Source organism: Dermacentor andersoni, chromosome 3 (genome assembly GCF_023375885.2).
Source record: "Dermacentor andersoni chromosome 3, qqDerAnde1_hic_scaffold, whole genome shotgun sequence".
NCBI classification, from domain to species: domain Eukaryota; kingdom Metazoa; phylum Arthropoda; class Arachnida; order Ixodida; family Ixodidae; genus Dermacentor; species Dermacentor andersoni.
The window spans coordinates 217,122,993-217,136,311 of record NC_092816.1 but is presented as its reverse complement, the minus strand read 5'-3'; the positions used below and the strand labels follow the sequence as shown (position 1 = coordinate 217,136,311).

The 13,319-nt window shown below is 47.8% G+C and overlaps 1 pseudogene; it reads right to left on the bottom strand.

The window, feature by feature from the left end:
• Nucleotides 1–8,996: 8,996 nt before the first annotated feature.
• On the bottom strand, nucleotides 8,997–9,764 carry LOC126537200 (uncharacterized; annotated as a pseudogene).
• Between the last annotated feature and the right edge of the window lie 3,555 nt (nucleotides 9,765–13,319).

Here is a 13,319-nt window from a genome sequence, read left to right as displayed (position 1 = left end):
GATTTTGTGCCTATTTTTCTGGCCGAGTTGTTAGCAGTAATCCTAGCGTTACGTAAATTAGACCAAATGATTACAACGGCTGCTATTCTTACGGACTCCCTTTCTGTATGTTCTTGCCTTACCGCTACTAATGAGTCACCCATGCTAAAACTCTTCCACTTACTAGTTCCGGCCCATGTGCAATGTATTCATTTGATTTGGGTGCCTGGTCATAAAGGTTTGTTTTTTAATGAAACTGCCGATTCACTGGCACATGCATCACTATCCGGCCCTGTTCTTCCTATTCTACCAGTGACAGCACAGATCACGGCGGCAAGATTTCGGATGAGATCAATTAGATTAGCCTTATCAAACCCACATTTGACAGCTTCTCCAGAGTATAAACACCTGGCATTTCCCTGGCATAGCGAATCTTGTTACACAAAGATGCTTGAGGTTTGCCTCACCAAATTACGCTGCCGCATTCCCTCCCTAAATTTCTATTTACACAGGTCGGGTTTGGTTCCCTCTCCCCTCTGTTCTTTTTGTGAAGAGGAGGAGACGATACAGCACTTTCTTCTATCTTGTCGCCGCTTTGCTGCGTTAAGAAAAAGATTGTTGGAGATACCTTTTCGGAGAATTGGCCTGGACTTGACAGAACCTGCAATTCTTTCGTTCGGGGCGTCCACTTTGGGATTCAGCCACAGGGATGCATGCTTCGCCGTCCAAACATTCCTTACACAATCTAAACGAATGCCCTGCTAAATTCAATTTTTTTTATTACTTTTAAATTAATTATTACTCATTCAACAGCACCTTCCTAATTTTATTTTAGCCGGTAATTCAACCCTATTCAATGCTATTCCCATAGATATTAGGAAATTTATGCTCTATATAATTTTGGAATAATCCACCCATTTCTTGGCCAATCCCCCATCGTGGGTAGGAGCCACACGTGCCACAGGCTACAACAACAACAACAACAATGGAATGCCTACTTTGGGCACATAATGTGGCTACTGAAGCAATATCGAAGAAAACGTGAGACGCTTGGTGCACAGAGGACCATACACGTACTGCTCGGTATCTTACACCGGCGAGACAGAATTTTCCGGAGAACTTGTGCTCAAGCGAACGCGTTGCAATCCGTCGAGTCCCCAAGTGATGGCTGCGAGCGACAATGCATTGTTTCTTTTTCTCGTCTGCTAGCCAGAAAGGGACCAAAACTCTGCCAGGCGAAAATCTACTCGGCCAGAGAAAAACGAACGCGCAATCGAAATGCACCTCGCGGTGGCAGAGGTGCATTTGCACCTCGCGGTGGCAGAGAACCAGCCCGAGCATGCGCTCGGGCTGGTTCTGGCAGCCCGGGGGTTGCGAGAACAAAAAAAAATGAGGCTCAATATGTCCTCGCGTATAAAAGTCAAAGTATAAAAATAAATAAGAACGTAGTTACCTTTGCTAGTTTTAGTGTCTCGACATCAATGCTTTGGGGCAGGTGAAAAAGAATGTTGATGTTCTTTTCTGTGACGTGACGGCACAAATGAATTACCACAACGCTTCGGCTCATCGGACTTCACTGCGTGCTTTGTCAACTTGTCTGATAGTGTATTGATTTGGCTTGTCTTGTTGTATGGTCTGATGTACAACTTTGGAAAAATCAGTGCACATTTGGTGTCAAATGGTTACGACAACATTAAACCTGCAAAGTTCCGGCATTTAAAATCTAAAGGACGACTTTGGAAATGTCAATGCACCTTTCGCGTCAAAAGTTTATGACAATTTTATACCCATAAAGTTTTAGAATTGAAATCCATGGGCTCCGTAGATTGTGCGGCCTGCGCGAGATGCTGCGACGAGCCCGCTCGCCATCAACACGCCCTTGAATCTAAGCCCGGATGGGGCTCCTTGCTTTACGATATGCGACTCCCGGTGCATGGGCGTGGCCGCGAATTCCAGTCCGATTTCGCATTGTTCGCGCTGAAATGTTTTTTCGAGCATGCAAAATGACATTCTAACAAAATGCAGCATGATTTCCGGCGCTGGTGGTTGTTTTTGTCGGCGGCACATGACAGCACGAAAAAATTTCGGGCGATGGGGGGCTGAAGCTTAATAAGCCTTCCCCTCCCCTGGCTACGCCCCTGCTCACGACATACATAAGCAGATTCTACTGGATACTGAAGCTATCGCCTCACTCATGACAAAGGAGGACCTTAACAAATTTTTCGACCAGAACTATACCCACTTATGATAACTTCGGGTCAACTTCAGAACAGATGGTCGACACCAGGGAAAACAAGCCAACGTCACATTCTAAGCGACTTCTCCTGGAACTTCACTATTGGGCCTCGATGCTATCCAGAAACTCGGGCTCGACGGCACCACTTTAATGTGTCGATTGGCCACACATTTATCTTCGCAACTTCCTGCAGGCGTACCGGAAAGGTACGCCTGCAGGCAGTTCGCGAGCTGGCGCTCGATGCTGACACGTTGACGAGTGATGGCGAGCTGGGCTCGTTAACCCATTGGACCATCAACGTCCTACAAATGTCTAGCAGAGATCCGAAACGGGACATTCGAACGTCCCTGGGACATAATTAAGGAGTCTGTAAATCATTCTTGGATATCCATAGGATCGTCCCATACACGCAAATTGTCGTTCACAAAAACGCCCCACGAACGTCATAATGGGATATTCATACATCTGAGAGATGTTTAAATGTGGATTATTTCTATGCGTAATGCCGAGTATGTCCTAAGGCTAATTTTCTCGGCAAGTGGGACACTTCTCGGGCATATTTTGTTACCAATCGTCCAACGTACGTTTCTGGGGCATTCGGTTGTGGATTTAGTATATCCACGGCATGCATATTGAGTATAAGTTACCATAATTGGGACGTTCCTCAGGATGTGATCTAGCAGTGCAGCAATCCTGCTGCATTTTACATGCAATTAACAAGCTAAGCTTGGCCTGGTGTTGTGTTGGCTTGTGGGGCAATGATGAAAAGGAACTACAAGGCTCTTGAAGATCCATCCTAGCGGTGCAATAAGGCGACCAAACATTTTTGTCATGCAAAAGCTGAAGTACCAGGAGACAGGCCAGAATTACTGCCCACCGTACCTCAAAGCACGTTAAAAGAAGGCTGCAGTGCAGCTAAGCATTCTGCACATAATTCCCTGCTACGCTAAGCTAATACAATACATACAACTTGATAAAAATGCAGTAATTCAAAACATACAGACATGCAAGCTATACTTATTTTTGATAACAGGAACGAAGCTATAGAACTAAGTTCTGCAGGCTGCTGAATCATTTGGCAATCTCATTAACAATACAGCATTTATTTCAATAAAACAGTTGAAGGAAGACCACGAGTTCAACTCTCAAATGCACTCCGCAGTTTTCAGTAAAGCCCATCAATGCAAACAAATAAAATTCAACAATTTCATCATACAAGCTCAGCCATTATGAGTTATTTATGGCGCACCATGGTTAGTAAAAGTGCGGATGAGTTAAACTTAGTCAAGTTTTCGACGAAAATGCGTCTGGTCAGGCATTGACGTGAAAAAAGTTTGCAGTCAATGACTAAGTCAAACGAAAAGAAAGACGTTTGGGAACCCGCACGGGTTCCAAAATGTCATTCTTTTCGTTTGACTTGGTCAGCGACTGCCAACCTTTTTTCACTTCAGTGCCTGACCAGACGAATTTTCGTCGAAAACTTGACTACCTGTACTACAGGAGTGTTTACGGACAAGACGTATCTACTAAAATACATGCCACTACTCGTCTTGTCCGCCTCATTTTGCACAAGGAACCCGTACGGCTTCCGAAGCGTCTTTCTTTTCGTTTGACTTTGTCAGTGATTGCATTAATTAAACTGTTTACAAATGCACTTTGAGTAGCAAGAAAATTTGAGAATTCGCAGTGGGGCCACTACAGAAGTTATGACGAGGCTTGCTGTGGGATCACTTCCGTGGTCGCAGGCACATCAATGGAAAATTCGCTGAGCAGTTCAGATATGTTAGTCACTTTAAGTTGCGAGAGCCTTTCCCAAAGCCATATTCCGTAATTACACACACTAACACGAGTTATGCTAAAGATGTCACAACTGCTTTAGGCATTAACGAAATTACTTGAGACTGGAGATTGGTACCCGTGACTAAAAGTTCACGGGTACCAATCAGACAGCCTCGGTGGAAATAACCAGAGGCAGAGTGTGGCTGTTCTTCCATGGCTGTTCAGTGGTCATATATAGACACAAACTGCTACTGCATGATCATCCATTTAGAGCAGATGCACTATGCATCCATAACAAGTTTTGGTAAAGGTTACTAGAGCTAACATTTACTTTCGTGTAGTGACGAGACAATTTCAGTTGAGCTAATAATTTGCAGATGCACCTAGGCGAGTAAAAGAATTTTAAAAGCCCTCTGCAAGGGTATGGAGTGCAAAGCAAGTTAGTAGGAGGGGTATACTACGGGCTTACTCACTTCAACGGTCACAGGCACATAAATACAATATTTGCAGGAAAGTTGACAGGTGTCTTAGCCATGAAGGAAGCTACTCCAGAGTTTTTGCGGGTCTGCTTCAGTGGTCACACACAGTAAAAGTACTAAAGATTCGATAGATACACTGGCCATTAATAAAATTACTACAGGATCACTTAAGCAATTGCAAACACGAACATTACTGGAGAGCTCACAGATACAAAATTAGTTACAAGGCACTTGCTTCGGCACAAAACCAAATTGGTTTCGCAGGTACTACAACTTACAAGGTACTTGTTGTACTTGAGTGGTCACGAATACAAATGCAGCGCAAGTGTTCACAGGCTCGAAGGCTTCTAAGCACGTTAACAGAAGCTGAATGCGACCTTTCCGTGGTCGCAACCGAATATTGATGAAGCTGTCACAGGTAACTTGGCGACTACACAATTAACTAAAGGCTTCCGGCATGCTTACTTCAGTAGTCATAGGCAGAAAAATGTATTATATGAGTTCACCTGTACGAAAACCTAACAGAGGATTTGTGTGCGCTTGCTTCAGTGGCCATACACAAACACAAGTTCATCCTAAAAATTCACGTACCCATCAGACAGCCTCGATGGAAGTAACCAGAGGCAGAGCATGGCTGTTCTTCTGTGGCAGCAGATACAAATATGTCTGAAAAGATCACAGGTATCTTGGCAATTAAACATTTTACAAAGGCTCACTGCAAGCTGGCTCAGTGGTCGCAGACAACTACATTGCAGTTAACATGTACTAAGAAATTTAGTTGGGCATTTCCGTGGACTTGCTTGAACAGTCACATAGACAAAAATTAACCCAGAGTTCACAGGTACATTGGCCTATAAGGAAGTTACCACACGCTGGGTGCAGCCTTTCATCCAGGGTTGCCGATGCAGAAGACGAGAGATCACGGGTGCGCTACATAATTTACTAGTCATCCTGCAGCATCAGTTCCAGTGGCCGCAGACACGAACATGCACGGTTAAGATCATATGTACTAAAGCAGATTTCCGAAGGCTTGTTTAATTCTGTGCTGATCATCAACGAACAGTGATGTCGACTCAAAGTGACACCAGGCTGATGGCAGAAACACAGCATTGCTGTAAAGTATGTGTAGTGCGGGACGCGAGCGCGGCTGGAAATCAGCAGAAAGTAGCGAGTGATGTGTCCCTGAAAAACAAGCAACAACTATATTTTTCTGTTCGTTCAGCCTCTACGGCTTGGTTGCACACCCTCGCACCACTTCCCTTTCCCGCACACTCCGCGATAATATTTTATCGAGTCAAAAAGGGGAAAGGGTGTCTGGCTGCTGCTGTGCGACCGTGAGGCCGCCACATCACTTCCCCTCCTAGTGAGTTAGCGAACGTTCATAGAACGATTTAAATTGTTCACGAGTCCATACGACGTGGCACCCTGGAGACTCGTCCACTGCGTGTCCTTGTGACTTGGCGTGGTTGGGCCAGTAGAGCCTTAGAGGGTGGTGTCAGAGATGACGGCGCATGGGAAACGGTGTCTGCTTCTTCAATGTGCGCTGGCTTAAGCCGATCGAGTGATACCACTTCGTGACGACCGCGCACGTCGATAGTGACCTGCTTCTCACCTCGACGCAGCACTCGGAATGGCCCGTTATATGGTGGTTGGAGTGGCCGATGAACTGCGTCGTGGCGCACAAACACGTGTGTGCACGAAGCGGGTTCTGATGGTACGTACAACGCGCGTGGCGCTGCCCGTCGCGGTGGCGTAGTGCGAAGGTTTTCCATTATGTCTCGTAGCCTAAGTCTCGTAGACCATTTCATTTTGTTCGTAGACCACCTTGCGGGCTGCCCGTGAAGAATTCTCCTGGAAGGCGCGATGTCGTTCCGTTGACCAGTTCGGCCGTGCTGCAGCCGATGTCTGTCTTGACAGCTGTTCTGATTCCCAAGAGGATGAGTGGTAGTGCCTCCATCCAGTTGCGCTCTTCTGTTGCGGCGACCGCAGATTTGAGATGGCGGTGGAAACGCTCCACCATGCCGTTGCTAATCGGGTGGTAGGCGGTTGTTCTGATGCGAGAAGCACCAGTGAAACGCGTAATGCTGGCAAAAAGTGATGATTCGAACTGCCTTCCACGGTCCGTTGTTATTATAGATGGTGCACCGAAACGAGCAACCCAGTGGTGCAAGAAGGCGGGGGCAACCGTCTCAGCTGTGATATCCGGTATAGGTATGGCCTCCGCCCAGCGCGTGAATCTGTCAATGCACGTCAGTAAATAGGCATTCTCTTGGCAAGGCGGCAGAGGTCCGACAATGTCTAGGTGTACGTGGTCGAAACGCGCGTCTGGAGGAGTGAACATTGCCAACGGGGTCACAGTATGTCCATGAATTTTGGCACGCTGACACGGTATGCATCCTCTTGCCCAGCAACGTATGTCTCAGTTGATACCTGGCCTGATGAACCTTGCTGTGAGCAACTTTTGTGTAGCTTTGATTCCAGGATGCGATAGCTTATGAACAGAAAGGAAAATGCGGCGACGTAGATTGGCAGGCACGAAGGGGCGTGGGTTGCCCGTGGAGGTGTCGCAGCAAATCGGGTCGCCTGATCCCGGAATCTGCATCCACTGTAGCTTGAGGGCCGTTTTTGTTGTTAGGAGGCTTTTTAGCTCTTCGTCTTCTCTTTGGGCTGCCGCCAGCGCGTCGAAGTTAACTCCTTCCGGAGCGTTGACGACGTTTATAGCGCTCCGCGACAGGGCGTCGGCAACGACGTTGTTGCTCCCTCTTACGTAGCGGATGTCTGTCGTGAACTCGGAGATGTATGCCAGTTGCCGAAGTTCACGGGCCGTGTGCGCGCCACCGTCCGAACGCATAGAGCGGAGAGCATAGGTCAGCGGCTTATGGTCGGTTAAAATGAAGAACTCGACGCCTTCCAACAAATGCCGGAAGTTGCGTATACTCGAATAGACGGCCAGCAGTTCGCGCCCGAAGATGCAGTAGCGGCGCTCAGTAGGTGTCAGCTTCCTCCAGAAGAATGCAGTTGAGTGCCATGTGCCATCGCTCAGCTGTTGCAACACGGCGCCGATGGCTATGTCTGAGGCATCCACCAATAAACACTGGGGAATTCCTGGCCGTGGGTGTGCCAGGAGAGCCGCATTTGCCAAGGCCTTCTTGCTTTGGTTGAAAGCCCTTTTCGCTTCTTCGCACCAAGGCAGGTCATTCGAAGATCCTTTCGTTGCCTTGAGCAGTCCGTCAAGCGGTTGTATGATATGGGCGTATTTAGGCACAAAGCGGCGGTAGAAGTTTAGCAATCCGAGAAATTCACGCAGTTGGCGCTTCGTGGTTGGCAATGGAAAATCTTGTATGGCCTGCACTTTAGATGGGTGTGGCCGTACTACCGAGCTCGAAATGATGTGGCCAAGAAATGATAACTCAGGCACGCCGAGTTCACTCTTGGCCGCATTGATGACAACGCCGTGCACAGATAGGCGCCGAAAAACAATCCGCAGGGGCTCATCATGTTCTTTCTGGGGTGGTGCTCGCGATAAGCAAGTCGTCCAGGTAGGCGTGACAAAAATTAAGGCCCCATAGAACAACGTCGATAAACCTTTGAAACGTTTGACCCGCGTCGCGAAGGCCGAATGGCATGCGCAGGAATTCGAATGGACCAAAGGGTGTAGTGATAGCAGTCTTGGGGACGTCTTCCGGTGACACAAGTATTTGGTGCTACGCCCGCACGAGATCAATTTTTGAAAAAAGTTTGGCCCCATGCAGACCTGCCAGTATGTCGTGAATATGTGGCACGGGGTACCTGTCGGGCGTTGTGACACTGTTCAGCGCTCGATAGCCCCGCAAGGACGCCAGTCACCCAATGATCGCTTAGGAACCATGTGAAGAGGAGATGCCCAAGGACGGGAAGAAGGTTGGATGATACCCAACTCCAACATATGGTCGAATTCCTGTCGTGCCACCACCAGTTTCTCAGGCGACAGTCGACGTGGTCGAGCTTGAACCGGTGTTCCAGTAGAAGTAATGTGGTGAAACACGTCGTGTTTTACGGGGGATCGCACTTGACGCTGGTGTGTAAGGTCAAAAAATTCGCTCATATGTAAGTAAAACGAACAGGGCCTGCTGGCTTGATCAGCGTAGGGCTGAGCGGCGTATGTCTTAAAGGCTTGCCTTTTACATCACTTTGTGACACAGGGTCCTGTACCCTCCGGTTATGCACGTCGACTAACAGTCCGAAGTGGCGCAGAAAATCGGCCCCGAGAATGGCGAATTTCACGTCGGCGACTATGAAAATCCATCGTAGCGTTCTCTGCAGGCCCAGACTGACGGTTAGAGAGCGGTTTCCATAGGTGGCGATGGCCGTGTTGTTGACTGCTTGCAAAGGCAATGTGTTCGGGCGCTTTCGGTCCGCGGGCGATGCTGGAAGTACGCTCACTTCGGCGCCTGCGTCGACGAGGAAGCGGAAACCGCTGTTGCGGTCGGTTAGGAATAAGACTGATGAGCGACGTTCTTGCATGGCAGAAACGCTGGTCGCCCTCAGCGCCTGCCCGGGGCGTTTCCCGAGAGCTCGCAGGGTAGGACGCATTTGCGTGTAGCGTTGCCGAACTTGCGATGGTACCAACATAGTTTCTGGCGCTTCATAGGTGACTGCGTAGCACTCTGACTGGTTGACCGTGACGCGGTATGGACGGCGGCCACGGAATCCACGAGACGCGAGATGTCGTTCTTCATCTCTCGAAGCTGCTCATGTGGAGACGGTTCGCTTGTGACGGCCGCGACAGATGTGGGAGCTACCGCCATGAGCTTGTCGGCTAACTCAGCCAGCTTGGATAGATCGTTTTCATTTGAGGCAGTCATGACCATTCTGACGTTCGGGGGGATTTTCTGTAGAAATATTTCTCGGAGCAGCAGGCTGTCAAGACCATCCACTTTACTGCCCAATGATTGCTGCATATGACGCAGCAGCTGGCTTGGCGTCCTGTCGCCGAGGTTGGCTTCATGGAGAAGCTGTTGTAGCCGCTGGCTCTCGGGGGGCGTCATCCTGCGAATGGGTGTTGCCTTCAACGCCTCCTAAATGTTGTCTGCTGGTGGGGAAAGCAGCAGGTCTCGAATTTCGCTAGCGGTTGATGGGGGCAGACTGCTCACCACGTAATGGTATTTCGTGGAATCTGCTGTGATGTGCCGTGCAGCGAATTGTGATTCCACCTGAATAAACCACAATGCAGGGTCCGCAGTCCAAAACGGAGGCAGTTTGACGTCGATGCCGGAGAGTGTCGGAATTTCGGTGCCTTGAGGTGCGTCCATAGCACTTGCTGCTCGTCCGGGTCACCAATCTAGTGCGGGATGCGAGCGCGGCTGGAAATCACCAGCAAGAAGCGAGTGATGCGTCCCTGAAGAACAAACAAAAACTAACTTTATTTTTCTGTTCGTTCAGCCTCTACGGCTCGGTTGCACACCCTCGCACCACTTCCCTTTCCCGCACACTCCGCGGTAATATTTTATCGAGTCAAAAATGGGGAATGGCGTCTGGCTGCTGCTGTGCGAGCGTGAGGCCAATAAAAACGTGTTAGAAATATGTACGAAAATTGCTATCCAACATGTGCATGTAACAACCTGCACTTTTAACAGCAATCTGCAGGTTCTCACAGCAACCTTGCTTCCTTGTGACTTAATACAAACTCGCTGAGCTAACAGTTCTCAGAAAAAAAGTTCTAATGATTTCAAATCTGTACAAAAATAAAAGGGATTCTCCTGGTCTCTACGTCGGCATAGCTATGTCAAGCGAGCTGATAACAGTAAAAATGTCGCAGTTTCGTCCTAAAAGCGAAGCACTGATTGCGACAGCAAATTACCAGACGGCTGTAATTAAGCAGCTGTACGTGTTATCGCCAGTGTAAGTTACAGTAAACCTTCGCTTCCTTGTTAAATGAAAAAAATTGGTGTCGTGCTCAAAGCCAAACATGAACTCACTGACGGTAAACACGGAGTATGAACGCTGTCGTGATGAAGCGGGGCAGCAGCGACAAGGGATCGCTTCTTGCTACTTCCAGCTACAATGTGTTTCCAGAGGCAAGATTACGCGACGTTCGACACTACAGCTGCGCGGGAGCAGCGCTCACCAAGCCGCAACCCACCGCGGCGCACGAGCCCGTCAGCGAAATCCCGCCAGGGGTGCCCGTACAATTTCTGTCGCAATAATAAAAAAATTAGGCGAATGTCGACTATATAGCTTCAGTAAAAATACAATGACAATATGGGGATGCAGCAGCATCGTAATATTGTCGAACGCATCCCGCACACATGTCAGCACATACGCTGACCCAAATGACAGCAAATGCGAGAAGAAAGAAAACTGAAGCAGCACGGTTGGCCAACCGCCCTGTGTGCGAGATGCTGCCATTGAAATCCAAATGTCCACAATATAGTTCCGTTATTCGGAACTTCCGCGGTTGTACGATTGATCTTGCAATCGCGGTTACGTAACGGAAACTCAAACGGTAGACGAAGCTTAAGCGACACGGTAAATCACCCGACAGAAATTTAGTTAACAGTCAAAAGAGACAAAGGTTCTCCATCACTCAAAGAAATAAATTATTGGGTTTTATGTGCCAATACCATTGGGTTTCACGTGCCAAAACCATTATCTGATTATGAAGCACGCCATAGGGGGGGTCTCCGGAATAATTTGGACCATCTCAGTTTTTAACGTGCACCTAAATCTAAGTACACGGGTGTTTTCGCATTTCGCCCTCAACAAAATGCGGGCACCATGGCCAGGACTCTATTACTAAAAATACGACAACGTGCGAATTCGGAGCAATAGCACCCGTGCACGTGTAAACAAGCAGCAGTTCACAAAAAGGCGCCCAAAGTTTCCTTATTCCCAGAAACGAACGTGTACGGCATAGTTTGACAGAAACACGTGAGAAAATTCATCAGCGCGGCCGGCCAACCATCACGAGCAGCAATTGCTGCGATCGCGATACAAATGCCCACAAATGTTTAGTTATTTCAACCATACGCCGTTGTACGATCGCTCTCGCAGTCGCGGTTACGCAAAGAAAACTCCAGCGGTAGACGACACGCTTAATCAGTGAGGGCGGGCGTGTGACACAAATTTAGCACTCAAAGAAGATCGACAAACGTTCCCCATTACTAACACAAAACAATTCGACCACGTGCGAACGAGCGTAAATAAGTAGCGTAAATGTGTCGATCGGTACAGGAAGCTGAGACCTAAGCTTCATCTTATTACTAATATAATAGCGTGCATTCGACCACATGCATATAGGCGGCAGCCTAACAAGTCCCACAAAAGCCTGTTATTTCGAAAAATTGCGCTGTACGTGGTTAATTGGCCGGCCGCATTGCTGAACTTCACCACCCTCGTCTTTTACTACTGGTATACCAGCAGTAAAGACAAGCGTGATAAAATTCAGCAGTGCGACCGGCCAATTAGCCATCACGCGCAGCAAGTGCTCCGATTGTGATACAGATGCGTACATCTGTATTCCACGTCCCAAGTTCACGTACCAACCTGCACACTTATTCCTTCATTCCGAGGACAGCGACAAGCTATTGCATCATCCTTCAGAACTACGATTGCGACTTATTGTATAGAATCCCACCCCCTTTTGTAACGTCCTACGCGACATTCAGTGTATCTAAGTAAGTAAGTAAAGGAAATTCAGTTAATCCATCCTGATCCAGTTTTTACGATTGCTATCGCGATCGTTAAGCAAACAGCACTCCAATGGCAGACAAAGATTAAGCGATATGGTTACTCACTACAAGCGCGTGATAGAGCCAACTCTGACAAAGTCTCATAATAAAAAAAATGCGACCACGTGCGAACGATCTAATCAGCGCACACGTTTCGTCGTTACACAGCTGAGACGCGAAGTTGACCTTAAAACCATGGTAGCATGCTTCCGTTCACGTGCAAATAGGCAGAAGTCTAACACGTCGCCCAGATGTTTCGTTATTACGACAACTTGCACGACACAGTTAGCCAGAAACAATACCAGCCTTAAATACACGCGTGGGTAAATTCAGCAGCGCCATATGCCCTCACGGGCGCAGATCGCGATACAAACGCTAACAAACGTTCTATTATTCCGAACGTACGGTCTTACGATTACTTTCGCAATCGCTCTTACGCAAGCAAAACGCCAACAGCACACGTCCCCAAGTTTAAGCGACACGGTTATCACTACGACCACGCAAAAGAATCAGTCAACTGAGGAAAAGTTTCACTGTGACGTACTAAAAAATACAACCACGTGCGAACTAGCCATTAAGTTGGCGCAAACGTTTCGTTCGTCACAGACAGCTGAGGACTAAACTTCCCTTGATGTCACCACCATAGTAGCATCCGATAATGTGTAAGTCAAACAAGTCGCCCAAAAGTTTCGTTTTTCCAAGAAACTTGCATGGCACTGTTTGGTAAGCACAATATAGCAGCCCTAAAGACAGGCCTCTTAAAATTCGGCAACGTTGCCGGCCATAACGTGGAGTAAGTGCCCCGAATGTGATACAAAGGCGTAGGAAATTTCTCTTATTTGCCCTACCAATTGCTCTCGCAATCGCTATTACGCAAAGAAAACGCAAACGAAGCTCAAGGAAGGCTATTCCGGACAGTGTCTGTCAAGAATAGTTATTATTATTAATATTAATTTTGGTATTATTCGTCACTCTTCAGGAAAGACACAACGATAACTCTTGTAGAGCCATCCTGTGGGCTACATGGGAGTCAACGGTTCTAAAGTTTCGCATTCAAAAAATTCTTTTTGGTGGATGTCAGAGCTGCGCAGACACAATATAGGACAAATTAGGCTCGCAAATTTGCAGAACAGCAGC